At 40.8% G+C, this 15,083-nt stretch overlaps 1 non-coding gene and 1 pseudogene across 1 annotated transcript; both read left to right on the top strand.

The window, feature by feature from the left end:
• The first annotated feature begins 1,841 nt into the window (after positions 1-1,841).
• Positions 1,842-2,027, top strand: LOC142654426 (U2 spliceosomal RNA). Its single transcript, XR_012849041.1, has one exon. It is a non-coding gene; the product is annotated as a U2 spliceosomal RNA (small nuclear RNA).
• A 9,019-nt stretch (positions 2,028-11,046) lies between these two features.
• On the top strand, positions 11,047-11,226 carry LOC142654429 (U2 spliceosomal RNA; annotated as a pseudogene).
• The last annotated feature ends 3,857 nt before the right edge of the window (positions 11,227-15,083 follow it).

Raw genomic sequence — 15,083 nt, 5'->3', positions numbered from 1 at the left:
CAAAAATAGCTTATGATTCAGTTAACCAGTCCTTTTTATTTCAGGTCTTGGAGAAAATGGGGTTTCCGACCGGTTTTGTTAATCAAATTAAAACCCTATATAAGGGAGCATATACAGTACCGTTGAAATTAATGATATGTTTTATGAGGGGTTGCCACTCTTGTGTGGAGTAAGGCAGGGGTGCCCTCTTTCACCAATCCTCTTTATTTGCACTTCGAGCCATTTTTAATGACTTTGAGGAATGATAAGATTATCAAAGGAATTTTTTTGCCTGGGTCTAATGGAAATCAAGTTAAGTGTATTGCATATATGGATGATGTTAATATTGTTGCTTCTACAGGCACAAGTGTACAGCGAGTCATCCTTTGGTCAAGAATATTTGAAGGTGCCGCAGGGTTAGTACTAAATATTAACAAATGTGCTTGTATGACATTGGGTGCATGGCAGCAAGAACTGCCAGACCAGATAAAATGAACTGATAAAATAAAAGTCCTTGGGATTTGGTTCAATAAAGAGGTCTCAGGAGAGGAAAGTTGGGAGATGGTCAAAACTAAAATGCAAAGGTAAAGGTAAAGTTTTGGTAATCAAAGCAGAACTTTTGCCGGTCATTTTATTTGTGGGCCTTGTATTTCCCATGAATAATTTATGGTTAAAAAGACATAAAAAAGTTTTATTCTTTTTTTTTTTGGAGCTCGCAGATGGAAAAACTATCCAGAGACAAGGTATGCAGAGAAAAAAGGCAAGGAGGCAAGAGTATGCCTGATCTTGATATGTTCATTTACTTGACATTTTTCAGCTTTGGTATGTGGACATTATTCTTCACAGGTTATGTCCTGCAGAAATATTCATGGGTAAAGTTGGAGTTACACAGACCTTATGCTCTAATTCTCCCCAAGTTTTACGAGGTGGTGGAAATTTTTTTAGTGCAGTTTAAACTACAGCATGTAAACATTGAGGTGTTAAAAGATCAGAGAAAGTTAACTTATTATGTGCAGCAAAAGAAAACTACATTGCCGATTGAACAGTACCCGGTTGCATTGACGAAACAAATTTGGAAAAATGTCTCTGCTAATTGTTTATTTAATCCGCAGAAGGATCTAGCCTGGGCAGCAGTGCATCAGTGTGTCCCTGTTAGGGATTTTCAGCATAATAGGGGCCTAGTTAGATCAGCCAAATGTCCCAGAATCCATTGTGGCGAGTCAGAAACTGTGGACCATCTACTATGGGCGTGTAAATATGCAAATTAAGTCTGGGTGAAAGCGTCTAGCTTCATAAAGGAGGTCGGTAAGGTGCAGACTCTTGGTTACAAACAGGTACCATATGGGGTCTCCTTAAATCTAATGAGATGTGAAAACAGAGTCGCTTGGCAAGTGATAAACTCAGTTAAAGATGCATTGTGGAAAGCAAGAAACATCGCTCTCTTTAAAAGAGAGGAGATTACTCCCAGAGATTGCATTAAATTGGTGGTTGCTAACATGTACATCTATTTTCTGTTGGATTGTTAAAAGTCTGAAAGTAATGCTGTGAATATGTGGAAAGTTGAGCAGTGGTCAAATTATTTCCAGATTTAATTGACTTTGTATTTTCTGTTTTTCAGATTATCAGCCATGGGCAGCCTTAAAGGGAAAGGAACATTGTAAAGGGAAAGATATGAGGATATCTGGTGTTATGGCTAGATGTAAATGCTATTGTGTAGAAATGTTGTAACTCAATTACATTGTAATATTTTCGTGTTTCTGTTATGAGGAAGATCATATGATTCTGATTGTATTGTATTATGGTTCTGTGATATATTTGTAAAATCTTGAAGATGTGTTTTTTTTGTGATATGTTTAAATTGTATTGTGTTTTTCAATAAAAAGATAAAAAAAAAATCTGTTCTTAGCAGTTTAATATCTGATACGTCCCCTATCTGGGGACCATATATTAAACAGATTTTTAGAACAGGGAGATGGAAATAGAGCTTGCTCTGTCCACTCCACGCAATGACCTAGTATTGCAGTATCTCCCGGACCAGTGCACCCTTTCCTAAACCAGTGACTAAAATCAGATGTGAAATGTGCTTTTTACTTTTGCCATTGTTTTTTTCTTGCTGATTGGATCTCTCCTTTAATCCCATTATTTGAACGCCTGTTGTACAATGCATTTTTGTAATGTGTGATAATGAATGACCTAATTATTCAATGACTTAATTAACAGATTGCCACTTCTTGTGTTGTGTGTGTTTCCAGCATTTCAATTTGGAACAGCTCATTCACCTTCCTTTTTTTCTCTCCCTCCTCTTTGCCAAGTTAAAGAGCTGCACCTCAGCCAGCCAGTCACTCAACCCACAGCCGTCTGATTGATGCAGCACCACAGTCAAGTAGAGGAATAGTGGAGTAGGGGGACAGCAAGCAGCCATTGCACCCACAACAATGGGCCTACCTACCTGTGTACACTATATGGATGTGATGGAATGAGCTGTCCTCCCTACATTTGAAAGAAGTATGTATTGAAGTTGCATACAAAGAGACCACCAATTTGGATTTGTTACTACACTACCGTTCAAAAGTTTAGGGTCACTTAGAAATTTCCTTATTTTTGAAAGAAAAGCACAGTTTTTTTCAATGAAGATAACATGAAATTAATCAGAAATACACTCTATACATTGTTAATGTGCTAAATGAGTATTCTAGCTGCAAACGTCTGGTTTTTAATGCAATATCTACATAGGTGTATAGAGGCCCATTTCCAGCAACCATCACTCCAGTGTTCTAATGGTACATTGTGTTTGCCAACTGTGTTAGAAGGCTAATGGATGATTAGAAAACCCTTGTGCAATTATGTTAGCACCGCTGTAAACAGTTTTGCTGTTTAGAGGAGCTATAAAACTGACCTTCCTTTGAGCTAGTAGAGAATCTGGAGCATTACATTTGTGGGTTCGATTAAACTCTCAAAATGGCTAGAAAGAGAAGGCTTTCATGTGAAACTCGACAGTCTATTCTTGTTCTTAGAAATGAAGGCTATTCCATGCGAGAAATTGACAAGAAACTGAAGATTTCCTACAACGGTGTGTACTACTCCCTTCAGAAGATAGCACAAACAGGCTCTAACCAGAGTAGAAAGAGAAGTGGGAAGCCCCGCTGCACAACTGAGCAACAAGACAAGTACATTAGAGTCTCTAGTTTGAGAAATAGACGCCTCACAGGTCCTCAACTGGCAGCTTCATTAAATAGTACCCGCAAAACTTAAGTGTCAATGTCTACACTGAAGAGGCAACTCCGGGATGCTAACCTTCAGGGCAGAGTGGCAAAGAAAAAGCCATATCTGAGACTGGCTAATAAAAGGAAAAGATTAATATGGGCAAAAGCACACAGACATTGGACAGAGGAAGATTGGAAAAAAGTATTATGGACAGACGAATCGGAGTTTCAGGTGTTTGGATCACACAGAAGAACATTTGTGAGACGCAGAACAACTGAAAAGATGCTGGAAGAGTGCCTGATGCCATCTGTCAAGCATGGTGGAGGTAATGTGATGGTCTGGGGTTGCTTTGGTGCTGGTAAAGTGGGAGATTTGTACAAGGTAAAAGGGATTTTGAATAAGGAAGGCTATCACTCCATTTTGTAACGCCATGCCATATCCTGTGGACAGCGCTTGATTGGAGCCAATTTCATCCTACAACAGGACAATGACCCAAAGCACACCTCCAAATTATGCAAGAACTATTTAGGGAAGAAGCAGGCAGCTGGTATTCTATCTGTAATGGAGTGGCCAGCGCAGTCACCAGATCTCAACCCCATAGAGCTGTTGTGGGAGCAGCTTGACCGTATGGTACGCAAGAAGTGCCCACCAAGCCAATCCAACTTGTGGGAGGGGCTTCTGGAGGCATGGGGTGAAATTTCTCCCGATTACCTCAGCAATTTAACAGTTAGAATGACAAAGGTCTGCAATGCTGTAATTGCTGCAAATGGAGCATTCTTTGACGAAAGCAAAGTTTGAAGGAGAAAATTATTATTTCAAATAAAAATCATTATTTCTAACCTTGTCAATGTCTTGACTATATTTTCTAGTCATTTTGCAACTCATTTGATAAATATAAGTGTGAGTTTTCATGGAAAACACAATTGTCTGGGTGACCCCAAACTTTTGAACGGTAGTGTATGTTACCTGGAAGAATAAGAAACTGTGCAAGGATGGAGGTTTTAGCAGGAGGAAGGACAAGAAGGTGTCAGTAAAGTTTGGGGATGATGCCTATTTGCCATTTTGCAGTCCCCTGTCTCCCTCTTGTGGCCTCCTGGAGGCACATGTTGCTGTGTTGGCCTCCTAGGCAACACTGAGTGACTGACTGAGCAGCAACGTCTAATATAAGGTTCTGACGGAACTTTGCGCATGTCATAGTGGGGCCCTAAGAAGTGAGAGCAAGCTTTATGACATCATAATGGGAACTCAGACAGACAAGCCTGGGCCCAGGCAGTGTTGGTCAGTGTTGGTCAGCAGGCACTGTATTGCAGGTGTCGTGGAAATCCATCGCTCAAAATATATTAGACTGAAATTTATACGAGTCCCAACAGACTCTCAAGGCCAGACTCCATTAGTCAGTATCCTAATTAGGATATTTCAACGATATATATCGAGAGAGGAGAAGAAAACACACAGACACGCTGAAATGTTCAAAATGCTCCTCTGAAGGATTTATTACCAAACTCAAACTGTTAAACTGAAATTCAGAAGGGGTGTAGGCTTGAGGTAAACCAATCAGAGACAATGTAACAATATTTGTTATTCAGTAAAAAGCATACAATAAAATACATCATTATAATTCTTCACACATTATGTTTACAAGTGTCTTATCTCTCTCTTGGACAGAATATTCTCGTGGAGATGGGGGAGACCTTCCCTCACGCATACTTGCCATCCTCCCATCTCACTCCCTGTCCATCTTCGCATGGGAGCCAAGGTCAAAGATAAAACATACGAAATCAACATTACTTGTATTAAAGGAACAATGACTTTTCTATTCACTACAAAAGAACCAAGATGGGAACTCCAGACAAGATGGCTGCTGCACGAAACTAAATCATTTAAACATTATCATCACTTTCACATATTACATATCTTAGTAATTCGGCATCCTGCTTGATAATTCGCAATGTAATTTCACACAGAGAATATAAGCAAATAAATCATCCTTCACACAGGTGATCAAAGGCGTGAAGGGAGAAGGGGTGGCTTGGGCATGCACTTGCTGCTGCTAGCGTTTGTCTGCACGGCAGGAGGGCATTTGGGCGTTGCCAGGATGGCGATTTTATGTAGATTCCTCCGCTTTCTGCACAGCATTGTGGTGCAAGCAAAAGAAGCAAAGCATGTCTAGCTTTCTCTCCGGCCTTTATTCACCTCCCGCCTGCCTGGCTGCTTGTGTGAGCCGGCAGGTTCCCATGGAGGTGCCTAGGAGTAGGCTGAATCGCTGCAAGGGGTGAACAGCAGTATTGGCCAGGCACTGCCAAAACGTGCCACTTTGGGGTTATCGCTTCTCAGCCTTTCAGCTAAACCCAAGTGGTTAGCTGAAGAGGCAGGTTCGGACGTGGCATCCTTGTTCTTGTTGCATCGCTCTTGCAGCTTAAGCTACCTGCTGCTATAAGGGGTGAACTAAAGAACAACTGGCGATGGAAAGCCGAATTAAATTCCTGAAGGCTGGAGAATCCAGGATGAAGCATAGAATCCGTATCGACATCGACAAAGCCTCCCAGGAGAAGATCCATTTGGAATTTCTGGTGAACACAGTGCTGTTTAACATCTTGGCGGTTGACAAGTCGGATATTCTTTGCCTAGAAGAACATGGAAAAGGTAGTTATGTCCTTGTCTTGGAAGACTACAAAACTTGCCAGAATTTCTACAATCAGCTCAAGGCAAAGTGGAGTCTCCCTGAGTTGGATGGATTGGTATTCACCCTACTCTATACTGCTGGTGAGCTGGTCGTGACTGTGTTCATGTACAACCCTCGGGTGAAGGTGGACGACATTGCCTGTTTTCTGCTGAAATACTTCTCAGAGATTAAAGGAGGAACAAAAATCTTGAATCCTGCTGGTCTATGGACTGGGAAGTATCGCTTTCTGACTAAATTAAAGGCAGACCTTGAAGGAATTGAGGGGTTTTGGCATCCACCCTCTAATTTTATGCTGGGGAAGGAAAGATGTTATCTTTTCTATAGCGGTATGCCCCAATATTGCAGGAAGTGTCTTCATTTTGGACACAGACAGGATAACTGCCCTACACCAGAAGTGACAGTTTGTAACAATTGTGGAGAAGCTGGTCACACTTCTAGTACCTGTGTGAAAGGTACCATATGCAACTTTTGTAATAACTTGGGGCACGTATTTAAAGACTGTCCAAGCAAACCTGGAGCGTCTTGGGCAGACGTTGTTAAAACTAGAACATCTGGCGGTCTTACTAAAGGTCCCTCTGGAGACCCAGAGTCTGTGGAGAGTTTGAAAGCGCCTGGAAAACAAAAAGAAAACTTGATAACTGGAAACATCTATTCTGACAAAACCCGTCCTGTTGGCTAAAAAAGTGACTGTAAAATTGGCTCCCACTGTCCCTACTGTCATTCAGAAAGTGGGAGAGACATCGGTTACCGAATCGGGTGTTCCATCAGATATGGAGCAACCTTCTTCTTCCAGAGCGGCAGGTCCTGATCCCTCCGATCCCTGGGGGGGAAACTATGGAGCTGGAGGAGAAAAGGAAGAGAAAAAAAAGTTGATATTTCAAGTTTCTAAACTAACAAAACGAGTTTTAATCAAACCGTCACAAAATACAGAGGTGTTTTCATCTGATTCAGATATCATCCCGCAACTCTCGGATTCAGATGAGTAACATCAGAGTAGCCTCTTTGAATACAAGGGGTATAAAGGGTCCTACAAGAAGGGCTGATTTTTTTTTTCCTTTCTTGAATCTTTAAATTGATATTTTTTTGATCCAAGAGTGTGGAATCGAGCATAATACCAATTATGCTGAATTGCGAGATGAATGGAAATGTGGACAATCAATATGGTCAGGTGACAATGCTAACAAGAACTCTGGGATTGGTGTCTTATTCAAAAATCGAGACATCGAAGTAACATCTTTCACAGAAATAGTTCCAGGTCGAGCTCTGTTAGTAAATAGATCTAAGGTTAGTCAATATTTATACTTCTCCTATGGTAGAGGAGAGAGCACAGTTACTTGAAGATATACAAGTTTTTCTCCCTGGGTCTTCTCCTCTGATATTGGGAGGTGATCTAAACTGCATGATGCCGGGAGAGGTGAGGTTGGGAGGTGCTTCCGAAGTATGCTTTGACAAAACTAGGAAGATATTGAGAGACCTGACTTCAGATTTTAGACTGGCAGACGTGTGGTCAGTCTTACAGCCATCGGACCCAGGATATACCTGGGAGAACAATCTCTATAAAACTCGTATTGATTTTTTGTTTACAAGTCAGTCCATACAGAGAAATTTGATACACCTTGAAAACAATATTTTCTCTGATCACAAATTGGTGGGAGCTTTGTTAGAGCTGCCTGCTATGAAAAGAGATAGAGGGGTATGGAGGCTGAATGTCTCCATACTTGAAAATGAACAATTAAGAACAGATTTTGCTTTGTTTTATGCAAATTTAAGGGAAACAAAAGATCGTTTTACGACAATGCTTGAATGGTGGGAAAATGCAAAGATTAAAATAAAAGAATTCTTCTTAAAAAAAAAAAAAGTATTCAGGTAGCTAGAGAAAAGAAAGAGTGGTATAAAAGGCTTAACACTAAAATACAAGCCTGCTACCGCTTGTAGAGTGTTGGAGTTGACGTAGACGATCTCATTCTAAAAATAAAAAGAGACATAGCTAAAGCCATTGAAGAAAAAGGAAAATAAGTTATTTACAGTGCAAAACTTAAGCACCTTGAAAATAATGAAAGTTGTTCACGCTATTTTTTCAAAAAAACAACAGAATTAAAAGAACCTATCAAAAAGCTGGAAGGAGAAAAGGAAATTACTGGAATCTTAAATAAAACAAAACAATTTTATCAAGAACTTTTTAGTGAAAAGAAAATTGATCCCTTTTTTTTAAAAGACGCACTAAGCACTTTAGATCTTTCTTTGGATATAACTGATCAAGAATTATTGACCAAAGAGTTAAAGATAGAGGAAGTACTCACTGCCATCAAAAGCTTTGCAAGATGTAAGACTCCGGGGTCAGATGGATTGCCCGTTGAGTTTTACCTAACCTTCTTACAAAATATAAAAGAAGATCTATTCCTGATTTTTAAAGAAGCTTTTAATAGTAATCTATTGCCGGAGTCTTGGAGAAATGGTGTAGTCATCTTATTATTTAAAAAGGGAGATAGGGAATTACTTGAAAATTGTAGGCCAATTACCCTGTTAAATGTGGACTACAAAATTTTGTCTAAAATTCTTGTCAACAGAACAAAGCCAGTGTTGGAGAAAGTCATACATCCGGACCAGGTGTGTGCTGTTCCTGGCAGAGGCGTATGGGCCAATTTGATCATAAGGGACGCCATCTGGTACCAAAAAGAAAGAAACCATAAGTTAGCGATCCTGAGTCTGGACTTTCAGAAAGCCTTTGACAGGGTATCACATTCTTTTCTATGGTCTGTTTTAAGAAAAATGAAATTTTCATAAGTTGCTCTTTTATATTGTGAATCTTTTAGCAGGGTTCTAATTAATGGGTTTTTAACCGAAGACATTTTATTACATTCAGGTGTCAAACAGGGATGTTCTCGATCGCCCATCTTGTTTGTCTGTACAATAGAACAACTCTTGTCCATGCTAAGAAGAGAAAAAATTATTCATGGTGTTCCTATACCTGGAAGAAGAGGACTAGAAATAAAAGTCAAAGGTTACATGGATGACATCAGTATTTTTTGTGACTGTTGTATCTTTGAAAAGAGCGATTAGGGTAACTGACTTTTTCTGTGAAGCATCTGGCTTTAAAGAGGCTCTGTCACCAGATTTTGCAACCCCTATCTGCTATTGCAGCAGATAGGCGCTGCAATGTAGATTACAGTAACATTTTTATTTTTAAAAAACGAGCATTTTTGGCCAAGTTATGACCATTTTTGTAGTTATGCAAATGAGGCTTGCAAAAGTCCAAGTGGGTGTGTTTAAAAGTAAAAGTCCAAGTGGGCGTGTATTATGTGCGTACATCGGGGCGTTTTTACTACTTTTACTAGCTGGGCGTTCTGACGAGAAGTATCATCCACTTCTCTTCAGAACGCCCAGCTTCTGCCAGATCACGCTGTGACGTCACTCACAGGTCCTGCATCGTGTCAGACGAGCGAGGACACATCGGCACCAGAGGCTTCAGTTGATTCTGCAGCAGCATCGGCGTTAGCAGGTAAGTCGATGTAGCTACTTACCTGCAAACGCCGATGCTGCTGCAGAATCAACTGTAGCCTCTGGTGCCGATGTGTCCTCGCTCGTCTGACACGATGCAGGACCTGTGAGTGACGTCACAGCGTGATCTGGCAGAAGCTGGGCGTTCTGAAGAGAAGTGGATGATACTTCTCGTCAGAACGCCCAGCTAGTAAAAGTAGTAAAAACGCCCCGATGTACGCACATAATACACGCCCACTTGGACTTTTACTTTTAAACACACCCACTTGGACGTTTGCAAGCCTCATTTGCATAACTACAAAAATGGTCATAACTTGGCCAAAAATGCTCGTTTTTTTTAAATAAAAACGTTACTGTAATCTACATTGCAGCGCCTATCTGCTGCAATAGCAGATAGGGGTTGCAAAATCTGGTGACAGAGCCTCTTTAAGCTAAATTTACAAAAAAGTGACTGTTTTTCAATAGAATGGAGTAATGTGGACATACCTTTGTTACAACTACAGTCAGAGAAAATCAAAATCCTTGGAGTCTGGTTTGATCCCAGAAATGATGGTGTTTTAAGCTGGACTGTAACAAAAGAAAAAGTAAAACGTAAAATAGACTATTGGAAGATAAGGAAATTATCTATTGAAGGGAAAATTCTTATAATCAAAGCAATTTTAATTCCAGTATTATTGTATCTTAATATGGTTTTTCCACACCAATATCAGTGTGTGAGAAGTTTGCAAAGACTGTTCTTTGAATTTGTTTAGGGTTCTAAATCAGAGAAACTGCGAAGAGGTAAGATGTATAAATTGCATAAGAACGGAGGGAAAGATGTTCCCAACTTATTTCTCTTCCTAACAGCAAATTATTTTAGTCTGTGTTTTAGAAGTATTTTTTCAGAGATATCATGGTCTTACTTTTTGAAATATGCTGCTGGACATGTTTTTAGAAGAAGTGGATTAATTTATCTTTGTCATCACCTGTACTAACAAATATTTCTAAGCACTGTCACTTTAGAAAAAGCTATAACAATTCTTAAATTGACAGACTTGGAGCCTAGCACTTTAAAAAGTGGAAGAAATAAAATACTTATGCACTTTAGAAAGTTAGACAATGGAACCTGTTAAAAACTTTACATATAAAATAAGTCAACAGATTTGGAAAGACACTAATGCACCTTATTTCGCTAATGAATTGAAGGATTTAGCTTGGATGTCAGTTCATGAATGTTTGCCTACAAAAGCATTCCAATACAGTCGGAGGATGAGTAATAGTCCTTTTTGTCAAAGACAGGGATGTCAGAGAGAGGAAACCACAGTACATCTTCTATGGAATTGCAATTTTGCACAGCAAGTATTGAGTACAGTAGGCGAACATTTAAAATTTTAACTGGTCTTAAAAAGCTAGACCATGAAGTTGTGCTATATGGACTGACTAAAGACTTATCCCAAGAAAAAAAGAGAATACTGTGGATCTTTTTAAACTGCATTAAAAATTCATTATGGAAGTCTAGGAATATTTTAATCTTCAAAAAAGACTATTGATGTGAAAAACTGCATTAAGCTAGCCTTCAGTGAGATGCATGATTACTATTTACTAGATAGAAAGAGATTAGGTCCTTCAAAAGCTGCAAGAATGTGGAACTTTAACTTGTGTAATATGATTATTTGATTTTGTGGTTGTGCTAATGTACTTGAATTTTTATTAAAATGTAAAAAAAATAATCTGTTCTTATCAGTTTAATATCAGATACGTCCCCTATCTGGGGACCATATATTAAATGGATTTTTAGAACAGGGATATGGAAATAGAGCTTGCTCTGTCCATTCCACGCATTGACCTTGTATTGAATTATCTCCAGGACCGGTGCACCCTTTCCTAAACCAGTGACTAAAATCAGATGTGAAAAGTGCATTTTGCTTTTGCCATAGTTTGTTTCTTGCAGATTGGATCTCTCCTTTAATCCCATTATTTTAACACCTGTTGGACAATGCCTTTATACAATGCAGGTTGTGTAATGTGTAACAATGACCTCATTATTAAATGACCATTAATAGATTGCCACCTCTTGTGTTGGGTGCGTTGTGTCTATGTTTCTGTGTTTCCAGCATTTCAATTTGGAACAGCTCATTCACCTTCCTTTACATCTCTCCCTCCTCCTAGGTAAGTTCAAGAGCTGCACCTGAGCAAGCCAGCCCACAGCCACTGATTGATGCAGCCAGCACCACAGTCAAGTAGTGGAATAGTGAAATAGTGGAGTAGGGGGGCAGCAATCAGCCATTGCACCCGCCACAATGGACCTGTGTGCACTAGATGGATGTGATGGAATGAGCTCTCCTCCCTACATGTGAAAGTAAGATTTGAAGTTGCAACAATTCCTCCCTCGCCTACAAAGACGCCACCAATTTGGATTTGTTACTATGTTACCTGGAAGGAAGACTAAAACTGTGCAAGGATGGAGGTTGTAGGAGGAGGAAGGAAAAGAAGGTGTCAGTAAAGTTTGAGGAGGATGCCTAGCTATTTGCCATTTAGCAGTCCCCTGTCTCCCTCTTGTGGTCTCCTGTTGGCAGCAAGCTGTGCAGACAAAACGGGCACATGTTGCTGTGTTGCCTCCCAAGGCAACACTGAGTGACTGACTGAGCAGCAACGTCTAATATAAGGTTCTGACGGAACTTTGCGCTTGTCATAGTGGGGCCCTAAGCAGTGAGAGCAAGCTTTATGACATCATAATGCAACCTCACACAGACAAGCCTGGGGCCAGGCAGTGTTGGTCAGCAGCAAGCAGGCACTGTATTGCAGGTGATCGTAGGCGTGAAGGGAGAAGGGGTGGCTGAAGACGTGAAGGGAGAAGGGGTGGCTGAAGGCGTGAAGGGAGAAGGGGTGGCTGTGGGCATGCTGCTGCTGCTGCTGCCAGTGTTTGTCTGCACGGCAGGAGGGCATTTGGGCGTTGCCAGGAAGGCGTTTTTATGTAGATTCCTCCGCTTTCAGCACTGCATTGTGGTGCAAGCAATAGAAGCAAAGCATGTCTAGCTTCCTCTCCGGCCTTTTTTCACTTCCCGCCTGGCTGCTTGTGTGAGTGTGTGAGCCGGCAGGGCCCCATGGAGGTGCCTAGGAGTAGGCTGAATCGCTGCAAGGGGTGAACAGCAGTATTGGCCAGGCACTGCCAACACACGCCACTTTGGGGTTATCGCTTCTCGGCCTTTTGGCTAAGCCAAGGGATTGGTTTAGGCAATTAGGTCCTCTGCATTTGCAGGAGTGTTTAGAGACCCCCCTTCTCGGCCTTGGGACATCACCCTTCGTTGGGCTTAAGTTCCATGTAGCTATAGGGAAGGGGCCTATCTCTGGCATTGAGGAGTGATCCCCTTGTCTCAGTGGTTTGCAATAGCCATTGTAGACCATTATTGGAGAGACTGGATGCGGATCCAGGCTCTGTTCCTGCCTATTCGAGGCTAAAAAATACGGTCCGAATCGTCCGAAGTACATCGTTGAGGAGATCCTGTTCAGGACCTTTAGCATTCAGAAGATGGAAATTTTGGGTCTCCAAGACTATCCAAGAAGAGGACTCTGTGACGTGACTTTCATTTCCGTTGGAATCTTTCAGGACTTCGTCAAGAAAGCGAAAGATATGAAGAACAACTTGGTCTCAAGAGGGGTCTCCATTGTGGAACATATTCCAGAGGACAGGAAACTCATAACGGTATAAAGATGTATTCTCCCTATGTTTCTGAGAATGATCTATATATCTTGAAATCTACTTTCTTTAAAGGCGTCAAATGTGAAGGAAAAGTCTACAACGAATGGAAGATATGGACTGTAAAGTGGCGGATTTCTGTTAAGCCAATCTTAAGGCATTGGAGGAGTCCGCTTGCCTCCAGCAAGATTCAAAATCTTTTTGCTGAAATGCCTAAATTTTGTAGATTTTGCAAACAATACAGGCACGAAAAATGTGACTGCAAAGCCACCTGTCATAAATGTGGGAGCGAAAATCATGACTTTCTGAATGCACCGCGGAAAAGAAATGCTGTTTATGTTACCGTACAGGTCATCTTTTTTCCTCCTGCCCCCATAAGGTACTCCCCACACAGAGGGAGAAAAATGAGACCCCTCAGAGGCCAACTGTCGTCCAGAGTGTTGGGACAAGGAGAACCGTCACTCAGGGAAACCAGCAAGGGGCCAGCAGGCAGCAGATGGTAGTACACCAAGAAGAAGGGAAACCAGATGAAGCTGTACCAGCCCCCGCAGAATATGGAAAAGAGTGGACGGAAGTGAAACCAAAGAGACCACACACTCATAAGGACTCTTCAAAGGCCATTATATCTCAAGAAGGAAGCATCCAAAGGAAAACTTCTATTGCCTTATCCCAAATTGGAGAAATATAAAAGGAGGACAGTGCACCCCAAATGGTACCAGTGCCGTATACAGAGAAGGCCATCAATCCTGTCGAGACGCACCTGGACCCTAAAAGCATTCCGGAAGGGAGGCCGGAGGGGCCCATGATTGCTATGGAGGTAACGGCGGGTTAAGGTGTGCCAGGCGAAATGAGACGAGGGGTAATGTCTATTGAGGGAAATGTGCCTAGATATACTATAGATACGCAAGAAGGAAGTACCTTTGACATCGGTGGCTTTGACAGCTCTCCCTATTCCATGGTGTCTGTGGATAACATGCACTCTGACAGCAGCTCTTTGAGCCTGGCTGGATCAGATGATGATAGCTTTGGTGAACTCATGACCTAAAACCATGGGGACTGTAATAAAAGGTGTCTCTCTCAATGTGAGAGGGATAAAAACTAGAACTAGTAGAGTAGTCACTTTTAACTACCTTTCTTTGTTTACTGCATCTTGCTTTTTTCTGCAGGAGTGTGGGATACCTCACTGCCTAGACTACAAGAAATACTAAAAAGTCTGGTCAGGCTCAAATGAATCAAGAGCGGCAGGTGTGGAAATCCTTTTTAAAGGAGATGTGATTATAGATTGTGTACAAGAAATCAAGCCTGGAAGAATTCTACTAGTTAAAATAACAATAGATGGAAAAAAAATGCAGCTCATAAATTTTTATGGTTCAACTGTGAAAAGCACCCGCATAGAAATGCTGGAGACTTTGTCGTTATTTATTAATAATTCCTATCCCTTGATTTTAGCTGGCGATTTTAACTGTATTTTTAAAGGAGGAAAACGGTATACTCAGGCAGCTTTAGCTCTAGTTTTTATGATAAATCTTCGGTTTTATCGAAAAATTTAGTAATGGATTTTAATATGTCTGATGTGTTTAAAATATGCAACAAAAACTTACCTGAAGTGGAAGGAGCCACATGGAGTAATGTAAACACTAGTTCTCGAATAGATTTTATTTTCTCCTCAAGCCATTTAAAGCCAGTAGAATGAATGTAGGGTGGAATCAAATGTCTTTTCAGACCATAAACTTTTGTCCTTTGAGTGTTCTCTTTCAGGGGGAGTGAAGCAGAAAAAAAACTCATGGAAATTGAACACGACACTCCTGGAAGATCCAGAGATTGTAGAGAAGTTCAAAATTTTATATGAAAAATGTAAAAGAGAAAGAAAGTTAAATATGCAAATGAGCCTATGGTGGGATAACATGAAAACCAAATTAAATTTTTTTTCATTTCAGCTGGAGTACAGAAAGCAAAGGAAAAAATAGGTTTTTAATAAATTAAACATGCAGATACAAGCCTTGTTCAAACTCAGAAGTGTGGGGGTAGAGGTGGAGGAGGAGT

The sequence above is a fragment of the Rhinoderma darwinii genome, chromosome 5 (assembly GCF_050947455.1).
Source record: "Rhinoderma darwinii isolate aRhiDar2 chromosome 5, aRhiDar2.hap1, whole genome shotgun sequence".
Taxonomy (NCBI): Eukaryota; Metazoa; Chordata; class Amphibia; order Anura; family Rhinodermatidae; genus Rhinoderma; species Rhinoderma darwinii.
This window is presented reverse-complemented; position numbering and strand designations above follow the sequence as displayed.